Source organism: Sylvia atricapilla, chromosome 3, assembly GCF_009819655.1.
Source record: "Sylvia atricapilla isolate bSylAtr1 chromosome 3, bSylAtr1.pri, whole genome shotgun sequence".
In the NCBI taxonomy this organism is placed as follows: domain Eukaryota; kingdom Metazoa; phylum Chordata; class Aves; order Passeriformes; family Sylviidae; genus Sylvia; species Sylvia atricapilla.
This window is the reverse complement of record NC_089142.1, coordinates 45,803,806-45,818,081: the sequence shown is the minus strand read 5'-3', so window position 1 is coordinate 45,818,081 and position 14,276 is coordinate 45,803,806.

Genomic DNA, 14,276 nt, shown 5'->3' with positions numbered 1-14,276 from the left:
TATTTTGTATCAAAGGTGTCTCCCTACTCATTGTGTTGAAATCATTATCAAAATGTTAAATAAAATCTGTTTGCAAGAGAAATTGCTGGAAATTTTCTTGCAGCTTCTCCTTCACTTTCATAAGATAGACATAAATATCAGCATTGTACCATATCAAGTGTTTATGTCCAGATAAGTGTGATCTAATGCATTTCTCTTTTTCCTAGAAAAATTATGGATCTTAATAATATCAAATAAGTTGAGCTCTTTTTTTCTTTGGCTTTAGCCTTTGTCTCATTTTCTGTTAAGCTTCACATTTTTAATTACTTTGTCTTAGAGCTTGTTTGGGAATATTGCATACTGCTGTGGTAAAAACAGCCTATAAATCTGGACTTGTTCTAAATACAGAAAAAGATGCTGGGTCATGTTACCTTTTCACCAGGCAAATTGCAAAGGCTTCAATTTTGACTACAGGGAATAAAAGCTGTGGAACAGATGTTTTGTATACTACAAGTGTTAATTATCAGATATTTTAAAATAACATTTTGTGTCATTGTATTTAGCTTTAGTTTTGCACCAGGTCTTCTCTACTTTAGATAAAATTTTTGTTGTTTTTACAAAACCTCTACCTCAATAAAGCAGAGTCCACTCTGTACTCTGAATATTTTTTTTTCTTAATTGTCATAACTGACAGTGCCTCTGTAATGTTAGATGAATACCATCATTCTGTTTTCATAGCTGGGGGGAGGTGAAGTGATCCAGTTAAAAACTACAGAAAGCCCTTACAGGAATGTAAATGTGTGCCAGATCAGCCTGTGTAAATCACAGGAGTGGCATGAACTGCTGTGAAGGAGCAAGTACATTTATTTCCCTTTAAAGCAGCCCAAGTGTCGTGTAGGATTCGGGGTGATCTCAGTCCCCCAGTTTATCGTGATTCAGGGCGTGTAGTTGGACGATGGGAAATTTTTGGTGCATTAGTGCCAAAGGTATTTTAGAAGAGATTACTGCCTTGTCAGGCTGAATTTGCCATGGGCATTAGTGGTTTACCTTGCTCTTTCCTATCCTGGCAGGAGTATTTTGACAACTCATCTCTTAAAAGAGACTGTCCTTGGAGTCTGCCAGTGATATTGAATTGCTTGATGGGATGAATATGGAAATACATATCTTGAGGACTCAGATTTTGGGATTTTGAGGTCTCAGTTAACAGTCCTGTCAGTGCTTGAAAAAGATTTATGTGTGCACGCTGCCAGAGGCCAGTTCCTTGGTGGCACTTACGTAATTCTGAGTCAGTCAGAACTAAATGGTCAATTTAAAATAAATGCTCATGTTTGAGATCTACATACGTAATATGGATGCGCTGGTTTCCGTGGGCTCACCTCCAATTTAGGCACATTAGTATATATTTTATTTTGGGCCATGTAGCTTGCAAATTTTAGCTGTGGAGGTTCATAGATTAGAGGCTTGGACTATCTATTTAGCAAATAAACATTGTTACAGGAAACACATTAAAGGAACATGTTGCTGGAAATATGTTACAGGAAATCAGAGAAAGTTCACTGAAACGAATAATGAACAAATTCTGCCTTACTACTTGGTCTCATTTTTCCATTTTGTTTTGATTTTTATCTTCATGTTTTAAATTCCTTCTCAGCCTTTTTGCAGAAGGGAAGTGCCCTTTCTCCATTCCCTCCTGAACATATTACTTTCTTTGTGAGGCCCTGGAACTAGTCTATCTAAGTAAAAGGTTAAATGATTGGAAATGCACAGAGTAGAGATAAGAGCCTTTGTTTAAAAACTCTTGTGATTTTTTTCTGTCTGTTTAGATTGTGTCTTTGGTTGAAATCCTTTTGTATTATGTAGTGAAAAAAACATAGGATTTAGCATTCAAAAATCACCATAGATCATATTCTTTCAAATATACACACACAACTTATATTTAATCTTTGTGCTATTTGCTGAATTGACAGCCTTGGGAGAAGGGCATTGTACTGCCTATGCTTGTTTTCATTTGAAAATGTAACTAAAAGCAATGATGTGACAAAAGGTGATTGCCTGTGGATGTCAGACGAGAATAAAATGCTACCATATGAAACGTCTAAATGCCTTAATACAGCACTGTAAGGTGCAGAGAGATGCAGGAGAAAGCTTGTAAGAGAATAGTGTGTGTTTCTGGCTGTAGGTCGGGTTGCAAAAGGTAAAACAGCCCCAGGACAAAGGTAATTTGCTGATATTACAGAAGATGATTTCCATTTCTCTGCAGCTACATTGCTGAGCCTCTTCAGTTAGGAATTTGCAAGCCAAAATAAACCCCACAAAACCCCCACTTGCCTGTTTCCTTTGCAAATGTGCCTTTGTCTTTTTCAGAAGTCCTTAAACCCCTTAAGGAAATCCTAGGAGTTCTATTAGACAAAGCAAAGAAGGGTCGGTACAGTAAGCGGTACAGAGCTGGTTCTGTTTACTGTGTCTAGTCTAAAATAATGGAGTGAGATTGTATAGTAGGAAGGGGAGGGGGAGCAGTGGGCTCACATTTTTCCCAGTCTTCCATTTGTCCCCTACAGAAGCACTTCTTGTTGTCTTTGACATCCATCACCAGCTTCAGTTCCAGCTGGGCTTTAACATTCAGGAGCTCATCCCCGCATACCTGAACAATGTTCTGTATTCCTCAGAGGTTACCTATCCTTGATTCCACCTTCTCGATGCTTCCTTTTTGTGCTTGAGTTTGGAGGTGCTCCTTGTTTACCCACAGAGGTCTCCTGGCATTTTTGACTGACTTCCTACACGTTTCCTGGGTTTCCTCTTCCCTCCAGGGCCTTATTCTATGGGGCTCCTGCAAAAGCTGTCCAAGAGACACATTTTGTCGTATCTTCCTTAGGGAAAAAGAGCTTAGCTATTGAAAGTGATGAATGCTGCCTCCAGCATGCTGTCATCTCAGAGCTTCAAATGCTCCTTCCTTGGGAACACCCTGAAGAAACCTGGTGCTGCATCCTCCTCTGGAAGGGATACATCTTCATGTTGTTGAGTGATAGGTCAGGAGGAGAGTGGTGTGGCAAAGCTGAGAACTGTCACAGTGTCCTTCATGGAGTTCTAAAACAGGGATCCCTCTCAGTAAAACTTGGCAGGTGACAATCTTCTCAAGCAGGTGGTAACAGATAGGGAGTAAATTAAATTACTCGTTATCCAGCTGGATCAGAAGGAGATGTCTATCTATAGAGCTGACTTGCTAATTTATGAAATGTCAAAGTTTGGGATCTTTTACAGGACCTCAGATAATCTGGCATCAGTTACATGAGATACCAGGATGAAAATTCTTACTCCTGTTGGGTTGAAAGCAGCTGAAAGCCCTTGACTTCAAAATTCACCAGGAGTAATTATTATTCAGGGCCAAGCTTTTATATAATCCCAACTGGCCTGTCTGTATTTCACCAAATCAAAGAATACCTTGGGTTGGAAGGGACCTTAATGGCTCCCCATTGCAACCCCATTGCAACCCCATTGCCATGGGTAGGACACCTTGCACTGAACTGATTTGCTCAGAGCCCCATCCAGCCTGGCCTTGAACACTCCAGGGATTGTGCATCTACAACTTCGCTGGGCAACCTGCTCCAGTGCCTAACCACCCTCACAATAAAGAATTTCTTCCTCATATCTAATCTAAACTTGCCCTCTTTCAGTTTAAAGCCATTCCCCCTCGTCTTATCTTTCACACTCTTGTAAAAAGTCGCTGTTCAGCTCTCTTGCCATCCCCTTTATGTACTGGAATGCTGTTCAAAGGTGTCTCTGGAACTCTCTTTTCCAGGCTGAACAGCCTCACATCTCTCAGTTTTTCCTCACAGGAGAGCATTTGTTTAAAATGTGTTTTAAACAAACTGATATAAATGACCCTTGGAATTTTTTTGAATACAATTACGTAAAATCAGAAAGTTATTTTTCATATTTATTCACTGATTTTGATCAATGTTCCCATGACTTACTGTTTTATTGAAGTGAAATATTTTTATTGAATTGTGTTTTGGTTTCCATCTACATGAACATCTTTTGTTTGTTAGTGAAGTGCTGCTAAAAGCAATTTTTACATACCTCAAGAACTGCCAGAGTGGTTTTCAGTGCAGGAAATAAAAATTAGTTATTAATCAATCTGCATCAGAAACATCAGTGTCTTGTTCAGTAGACTTTTATTGAGGTGTAACTTGGCAGCAATTTGGAATTCCTGATAGTTTAGTGCTTGTGTAATTATGCCCACTGACCTGCAGAACATGTTTTTAACACAGTATAAAAAGTAAGAACCATATTGTTGAAGCCTGAGGGTCAATACTATATGTATTGTTTTTTCTTACTGTGATATTACTACAAGGTATAAGAATGTTGTTTTTTTCAGAAAAAAAATGAGCTGTTTTAGTTCATATTGTGTGGGTAAAATCATAAAGGGATTCTGTGTCTCCAAAGAGGGACAGAAATGCCCAAAGTGAGGCAGGATAGAGTGGATTTATTGAGCTACTGCTCAATAAATAAGACCAATTGTACAACCAACAGAAGGATGCACTGATTCAGTTGCCTGTGTGTGTATCTCTATAATTACTAAAAATCTATTGTTTCATTAATACCCAAACCTCCCAGAATAGGAGACTAGGAAAAGCTAGTTTAAATTGGGATAGCGTGATACTGTGCAAGTGAGACACTGGAGGGAAGAAAGATAAACACCAGATATAAACTGTGGAGAGAAAATGAAAAGAGCCTTTTGCACTGCTGAAGGATATTGAGACAAATCAGAGTTAAAATTCATTCTAAATAACAAATACATCTTGTTAGAACTGTAGTATCAAGATGGTTGCAAACATTTCCTGATAAGGAAAATCAAGCACTGTAAAAAGAGAAAGCAGTAGAGTAAATATTGTCTGTGCACTCTTGAGTGTTGTAGGTTAATGTCATATTGATCAGAGTCATGAGACTGAAATCTTTGTTGCCATAAATTTTAGGCTTCTTGGCCTGGACTTGATTTTTGATCACCATCATGCATGGTCTGCTTCAAACTGCTTTTATAGAAGAGCCATTCTGAAATAGTGATCTTGTACCAGCAGTTGACGCACTTGCATCAAGAGAAAGATCTGTTTGCATAACAGACTACAGTGGACTGTGGCTCTTAAAAGAAACTGGACTGCCAAGTTGTTGATACAGGTTAGGAGAAAATGGCCTGTTTTCAAAATGAAGGGTGACTATTAGTGCATTTTCATGGAAATTTGAAGCATGAAACATATTTCTAAATTCTTTGTTGAGAAAAACCCTTTAAAAATCAAAGATGCAAAGTGAGACATGGAAGTTAGACAATGGTACTAAATTTTGGGGGTTCTAAAAATGAAAGCAAACTGAGATGTAACACGAGTAGATAGTAAAAAGGCAGGTGAATTGCAACCATTTTCTGTCTCTAGCACTCCTGAAGAATGAGGAAATACCTTTGCATGCTAGTCCTGCCTGTTCTGCTGCTTTGTCCAGGCAGTCACCATAGGCTGATTTAGGTGACAAGGGTACTGGCTAGGTGGGTCTTTGATCTGTCTCACTGTATAGCTGTTCTAGGCTCTCAAATTTGGTTCAGAATGACAACCAAAAAGTTAGCAAACTTGCTACATTCCTTTCCAAAATTTATAAGGGCAAAAATTTATATGAACTCAATGAGAGATTGGACGAGTACTTGAAGGAGGGTTCCACTGGGAATAATAACATGGGCAAATCCTATCCAAGGCCATAACTGAGCTGACAGCTGGGAGCACACCATAAGTACTCGTGTTCTTCATTTGGTGGCCACTGCTGCAGACAGTGTAGTGAGTGAGCTAGACCCAAAAGGTGAAACCTTTTAGGAGCAATAAATTGTGTTTAGCAGCTTTATTTTGAATTCCAGATATTTAACTCCACTGTCTTTTGTACAGAGAAGCACAAGAATATAATACAGCAGAAAAATGACAGCAGATAAAAGCCCAAGGGATGGAAATCCCTGTCAAGTCCCCATTGTCACTTAACATATCATGACATTTGGTATGCCTACAATTACTGCTTTTACTCATTAAGAGATCAGTACTTGGAAAAGACTGTTACTGGGCTCTTTAGGAATTGTGTGTGGGAAGACTGTGAATAGTACTGTGAGTGACTTTTAAGCTACTGGAAAAGTAATCTTGAGGAGTTGTGTGCAAAGCTGGTGCACCAACCCACTGACAGCATGTCTTGCTTCATTTTCAAGAGGAAGGAAGAGTAATGAATAGTGAAGAAGGACCTGAATCTATACCAAAGCACAGTTACCCTTTACACTGACTAAGGAATACCATTCAGAAACACCAAGAAAAAAATGGAAAGACAGACACTGTCACAGTTGACCACATTCTTTCTGTAGTCCTTCCTTCCTGACTCACCTTTTTGTTTGATAGATAGTGTGTTTGGAAAACAAGAACAGAAATGCAATCTTTCCCATGGCAGCTGGATCTCTTAAAATATTTTATATTTTTATCAATCTCTCTGTTTGACTTTTTAAAGTTAGTTCATAGACCAGCTTAGGCACCACACTGTCGTGGTGATGTTGACAAAAACTCACATCACCATTTCCTGTAAGATTTCATTACTCCATTTCCAGTATAGTTTGTATTACGCAATTAACATGCAATTAATTGGAGAACCAATTCCTAAAACTAGCTTTTGTTACAGCACACAGTGCCTAGGGTCATCTGAGGGTACATCCACATGGATGGGGGCAGACAGGCACTCTGTCTGTCCCTGAGCCAGCCAGCAGAGCAGCTGTAGCTGTGATTTGTGTGTTGCTGAACCTGAGTTACTGAGGCTGGCTGCGAAGCAGGATGCATTAGCTTGGGCTCAGAACTGTGCTAATGTGGCCACATGATTTCTGGAAAGAAGCTGGTCCTATGTCCAGCTGGCTCAAAGCATGTAGAGCAAAGAAATTACTGTCTCTGTGAGCTAGTTAGAAATAAGTGTGGAAGAGTTTATCTATACTTTCATAGCCACTGTGAATGAAATTTTCACTTTTATGTAGGAAAATAAACCCACTGCTGATAGTGCTGCTCATTTAGCTTGCAGTAAGCTTGTGATATTTTCAGTAGCCTATATCAGGACAGATTATTTTTAAAAAATAATAATTTTAATTTGTTGTTTTGTTTTTTCCCTACAAAAGCAGCTAGGCAGTTAAAAAAAAAACAAAGATCTATTACTTTTAAGGCTTGAAGATCTTACTGTCCTTTATTACTTATATTTGCAGTGAAGCATAGCTGTTTTTTTCCCAGCAACCAATTGAGAGGGAGATACAATTGTCAGCTCAAATTCCAAATTGGACCTAGGCAGCTCTGGAGGGAGTTATTAGCTGACAGAAAATGCCTCAGCAGCACTTACTGCTGATATGATTTTTTTTTTCCATAGAGATCTGCTCTTACAGGAGAATAATTTATACTTTCTCATATGTATTTCCAAATGGTGGATAGACTTGAGGCACTTTATACAAGTCTATAATGAAAATGGAAAATATTGAATTCTGATGGCATTGACTTTTTTAGCTCTCTTTTATTTGCTCTCTTGGAGATTCTGAAGGCAAGCTGTTTACACTAAGGATCATCTTTTACAGTCAGTAGCAACACGTAAATAACCTCTACACATAATTAATTCAGAACTTCCTGTTCCTATTTCTGCTTTTACAAGTGTGTGTTGTATTTGTAGGTCCCCAGTGCATCACCTTCTAACACCTTCTTTTGTAACTAATTTCATGATTTTTTTTATTGCAGTTCTTGCATTCTGTGTAGCTTATACTGAATAAAATGTTATTGATTGAATGGTGACTGATGCTAAAGTACATTCATCTGAACATGTACTACATGAGGGTTTTTAAAGGAGATTGCTATTAAGTACTGCTTAATCTGCCAGGGTCCTCATACTGTAATTGAACATCAAAATTATAGGAGGTGAGAGAAGATGCCCATAAGTTTATACTGTCATATCTGTATTTTAATCCAATATTTTTGCTTTATCCTCCTTAAAGGATTGAACATGACATCCAAATGGCAGACTTGAACATCTTAGCCATAAGGTCAATCATTGGTATCTATCATGGGCTCAGAATCCCCCTGCAAAGAAGACAAACAGAAGTTTATTTCTGCCATTCAGATACATATGTTCTTATGAAAAAAACACCAGTTACCAGTCTTAAGATACAAAAATACTTTACTTTTGAAGAGGATAATTTTTCAGAAGGTATTATGGTAAAACCCCAAACTTTCTGTATTTAAGTAATAGTTATATAATATTGTACACTTCCACGGTGAATGAAAGCATGCCCTTGGAAGCAGGAGAGTTTTTCCCCCTCTAGAAGCTACAAAGTACCACCTTAGACTTGCTCTCCCTTATTTTCAGAGTGTTAAAACACATAATGATGTGTAACTGGCACGATTTCAGTTCCTTTAAGCTTATCCAGCCAGAACCGCTCTGGAAACCAGAAAAGGCAAGGCAAAGCATTACAAGCATTACAAATACCCTTCTGTCATCTTCATTTTGGGAGCAATCCAGATGGAAAGATACTGCTGGAAAGATCAGCTTTGGACCAGTCTGGGCAAGGGATTGTGTGCTTGGCAAGAGCTTCAGAATGGCCAGATCTGGCATTGCTGACAGGAGCAGTGGTCACTGCCAACATCTCTCTTTTCCTTCAGCTTCTCTAATCAGCTCAGAATTAACAAGCAACAGCCCTGAATTTGTGACTAGAAGCAACAATTAATTTTTTCTCTTTCCTTCTTCTATGCTATTCCAATCAGTTCTTTCCCCCATATTAGCAGATACACAAAGTGACCAGCAGGAAATGATTCATTTACTTGGCTTTGCTGCTTCTCTGGAATTCCCAAACTGCATCCTTTTTTTAGGAACTATAAAACTAATCCTAATCCAGCATTGAAACAAGAGATACTATGATGAGGATTTTCACTGCTGGACACAGCAAAAACTTAAAAAAATATTTGACTTATGCACTATTCAATCTTTACCCTGGTGTCCTTAATCAGTGTCATTTTGGTTACTCAGAAAAGGATGAGTAGTTCAAATCTCTTGACCTGATTTAGAAAATACATGTTTTTATTCTTATGTAGCCTCAAGATCATCTTGTCAAAAGAATCCTCATAATACTGTGGATTTAGGGTAACTACCACTAAAGGATCATTGCACTCAGCCTCTCCATATTACCACATTTTCTAACATTCTAGTTGCCACTGGTGCCTCTGTGAAATGAAGTAAATACCCTTATTTCCATACTATACAACTGGTTTACAGGATTGTGAAAAGAGCAAGCACTTCCATTCCAGCATGCAACCCTCATGACTCACTAGAAGCTCAAGTCTCAAGATGAAGACCTATAAGTCATGTCTCCTTCCCACTTGGCCCTTAAAGCATTTATAGAGACAGTTGTCTGTCTTCCTGTGTGGTTTCAGATTCCATCAGATTTAAGCGTATTCCAGGCTACTTATGAGTACAGTAAAATCCTGCATGGCTTTTTTTTTTTTTTTTTTTTTTTTTTTTGTATGGCAACAGAACAGCCTTTTAAGGGGCAGACGTGTGTGACATTTTTATTCTCCTCAGCATACAAGCAACCATTCCTCTGATTCCAATAGGGTCCCTGAGGCAGTAGGAGGAATGATCCAGCATCTGCAAAAAGGCCTGACTTAAAATCTTCCCATTTCACCCTAGAATACCTTAATATCTATCTTTCTGTGGTTGGTTAGAAGTCCATTAAGAAATTGTATGGGATGTATGGTTCCTGGAACAACAGAAACTTCCCATCACAGAGCTCAGGCTCTACTGCTAGAGTGCAATTTGGTTACATTTGCAGATAGAGCAATCAAAATAATGCAAAGTGCCTACGGAGTTTTAAACAATCTTGAAAATAAAGGATTCCAAAATAATAAAACTTGAGGAACTGCTACAGAAATGGTAGTCTAGAACTGCTTATTTTTAAGTGTCATTATAGTTTTCCATATTTATATATATAAATATATACTTTATATACTTGTGTGTATTTACATTGTATCTAAAATGTGCATTACACATGAAATACAGAGGTTGTAAAAATTTCTTGAGTCACCATCACATGAACTGAAAAAAACAGAATACTTTGAGATTTCAGTATGGACTGAACATCTGTTTCTGTAATCATCTATTTTTTTGTCTATTAATTTGGCTTGACTACTACAAGAAATTGAGCAGTGGCCCAATGAGATGGCAGTTTCCCAAATTCAGTAAGAATAGCTAGGATTACAATTCTTTAAAAAGGAGTTAAGACAGTTTTATTAAAGCTGGTTTAAATGTGATTTCTGTGTGTCTCTGGACTCTTTTCATTGTGAAAAATCAAACTGGATAGCTTTTTTGAGTAGTTTGTTCATTTCCTACCAACTGCTTGACAGAGTAACATGAGCAGTGGAAGAGAAATTTACTGGTTTGAAACTTCTTGTCTGCTGAGCCCTTCTGGGTGGTCTGCATAGTTTAAATATTTCAGGAATGAAGTATTTAAGAGATTACAATGTTAAGAGAGCAGGTAATCACAAAATACATCTTTCTCCTATGTAGCAGCCCACTAAATGGAAAAACTGAAAGACACAAATATAAACTGTTCAGCTTTTTCATGTCACGGCACTTAACAACAGAGTACAACTACAGCTAAACATTTTACTATGCTTAAAACTGGAATATTAAACCCTATGAATTTACAGTTGTTTTCCTGCCTAAAACCAGTGCCAGCACAGCTGAACTAATCAAATACTAGCATTAAAACCAATATTAATCAAGAACACAGACAATTACAACACTGGCTGTTTGCTTTACTGCTTTTCCTAGCCCCATCAGCTTTGTGCTCAGTATCCTTCAGTTGTAGGTACTGTAGCCTCAGCAATTACACCCTGAAGCCTTTGCAGCTTTATCTTGTTGTTATATATGCCAGTTTTTGCTACAGGACTAGGGAAAATGTGCCTTCTGTAAGGGGAATGAGAAATTTTCTTATTTTTCTGTCCTCCTCCTCTAAGCCTCCCCCCACCAATATTTCACAACAGTTTTGGGGAATAAATAAATCAAGACCTTATTTAAATTGCAACTTCATCAACAGTTTGGGGTTTATATCAGGTTTTCAATCTAAACAAGATTTTAGAAACAATTAAATATCAGATCATCAAAGAAGATGAAGAAACAACTTCTGCACTCTCTGAAAAATACACTGTAAGAACCCTTAAAACTGGTAAATCTGGGCTGTGAGAGAGATGGTTTGGATAAATGTAGCTGATAATGGGGCTTTAGGAAAAATGCAGCCTCGAAAGAGCCCAAGTCTCCAAGCCTAATCAGGTGAGCATACAATGAGTAGACCTGATGATACATGTCTTGCAAGATATTGTAACAGTATTGAGGATGTTTTAATAATTGAATAAACACACATTCTTCCCTCTCCTCTCGGATAATGCAACAGCACTATCTTGGCTTTAGAACAACACTATGAAATAAAAACAGGAGAGAAGCACCTTTAACAAAAAGAAGAGAGTTTGGAGAGGGTTACCGTTAGAGAACAGCCCTCAAGGGCTTAAGCCCTCTGGTTAGTTTTAAGTTTCATCCTGAAATAGCAGGGTACACATGTGTTATTGCTGCCTAGTCTGTTAGGGGTTCTGGCTACAAAGTATCGCAGCAGCTAAGAAATAACCTTTTCGTTAAGTACAGCCTAGTTTTATCTACCTTTTTATAGCTTGGATTCTAACTTTGCATTTGAAATCTGACCTTGTATTTGGCTAAATATTTCTGAACTTTTAAGGTCAGTGCTGTTAAAGATGATCCAGTGAAGCTGACAGGTACTTAGCAAATTCCTCTTTGAAAGAAACAAGTCCAAATTTAGGGACTGGAGACAGCTGTAAAGCTACAGTGGCTGGTGTGTTTCAATAATTAACCTCTGGCAGGCAGAGGCCAGTACCTCTTCTGGAAGAAGCAGATGATGAAGAGGCACCAAATTGCTCCAAGTTTCTGAGCAAGAACAATGGATTTGCAACATTTTGTCTTAGTTCTGTTACATCTGTGTAACTCCTGTACACACAGAGAAGAAGCTGAAACTTAAGTCCTATAACTGCAATTTACAATTATGCTGGTTTTTCCTTGTCTCTCTATGGCTTTGCTGGTGCAGCAATTTTAATAGTGTAAAACAAGTACCAAATACTTACTTTTGCCTATAAAATAAGACAATGAAATTGAAGATAGAAATTAGACTGTGAAGCTGGACAAGCTTGAGAAATGAGTCTGTGGTAATCTTAGGAGGTTTAACAAGTGCAAGGTGCTACACCTGTGTCACAGCAGCTCCTGTATCAATCCAGGCTGGGGCATGGACAGATCAAGAGCAGTTCTCCCTAAAGGACTTGGGGTGGGTGAGGTGCTGGACGTGCCCCAGCCATGGGCACTCCCAGCCCAGAAATCCAAACATGTCCTGGGCTCCATCCAAAGCAGGGATGCCACCAAAGTGGGCAGCAGGGCCAGGGAGGGGATTCTGCCCCTCTGCTCTGCTCTGGTGAGACCCACCTGCAGGGCTGCAGCTCTGGGGTCCTAGCACAAGAAGGACATGGACCTGTTGGAATAAGTCCAGAGGAGAGACACCAAGTTGATTAGTGATGTGTCACCTCTCCTATGAGGCAAGGCTGAGAAATTTTGGACTTTCTGCCTAGAGAAGGCTTTCAGTGACCTATTTGCAGCCTTCCAGTACCTGAAGGGAGCCTGCCAGGAAAATGAGGAGAGACTACAAGAGCATGTAGTGACAGGACAAGGGGGAATGGCTTTAAACTGAATGAGCAAAGGTATAGATTAGGTATTAGGAAGCAATTCTTTACTGTGAGGGTGGTGAGACACAGGAACAAGTTGCCCAGAGAAGCTGAAGATGCACCATCCCTTAAGTGTTCAAGGCTGGGCTGGAAGAAGCTTTGAGCAAGTCAGTCTAGTGGAAGGTGTCTGCCCCATGGCAAGGAGTTTGGAATCAGGTGATTTATATCTTTAAGGTCCCTTCCAACCCAAAGAATTCTGTGATATGGCTTTAAACAGGCAGATGCCTTACATGCTATTTTGCAATCTTACTATTTAAGAAAAAATTAGAGTGATGGACTGAGAGGATCAATATAATCTAGAACAAGACGTGTGGAGAATAACAGGAAAGCTATAAATGATATAATTTAGAGTTAGGGATTAGGTAAAGTGCCTGCATTAGGAATTACACTATACAAAAATGTGTGTTCACGTTCTGGCTAATCCAGGAATAAAAAATGCTGAGCTTAAGGTATTCATGTATCTGGTCTTGCTCCTAGAAGTGACTGCACATATTTCACTTTTACACATATATTTAAAATTAATAGCAGCTACCAAAGGCAGAACTAAGCATGTTACAGAAAATGTAAAATTTATGTAGATACAGCTTTCAGACAGCTGCAGAATCAAGACTCTCTAGGGCCTGCTTAATTTTTTAAAATACAACAGCAGCTCCAGTATCATAAGTAGTGTATAACAAGCAATAGAAGAAAAAAGAAGTTAACTTGAAATACTAAGCTTGGGAAAACTCCACACCTTGGGAGCATTTTCTCAGCATTATTTCCAAGCCTTATGCATCTAGATAGTGGTGGCATTGCTTTTGGGATTATCACTAGGGAAACCTGAGTTTACACCACCCCAGTTGGCGAGCTTCAACATTTCCGCCAACACATTATCCTGCACCACCAAAGCAGCAGCCAGACTGACAGCCAGTATCTGTTTCTAGTCATCTCACCCAGAGACAAGTACCAGAGCAGTGTCATCTTTTTGGCATCAACACACTACAGTAAAGGTCTAGGACTGCAAAACCACTGGTTTTAATGCCTATTCAAGTGGCTTGGCACCATGGCAGAAAGCATTCCCTTTCTGCCTCATGTTGAAAGGATGTGAGTGCTCAGGCACAGAACTGCCTTACCCTCTTTCCTGCCCTAATCATGCTACCTTCAGTCTGCCCATCCCCACAATCTAATATAGGATCAGAGAATGGCTTGGATTGGAAGGAACCTTTAAAAATCCCCCTGACACTAGATGAAACATCCTCAGCTGTGCAACCAACAACACTGAGGCCTGGGGAACAGCACTGGTGACCAGCCACCAGCTGGATGTGGCACCACTCACCCCTTCTCCAGGTCTGATGACCCAACCAGTTTTTTAACTCAGCCAAAAGGGCACCCAGTTCTCCAGCATGTTGTGACACAGCATCTAAGCTTACTGAAGTCCAGGCAGACACCATCCCCCTTTCCCTC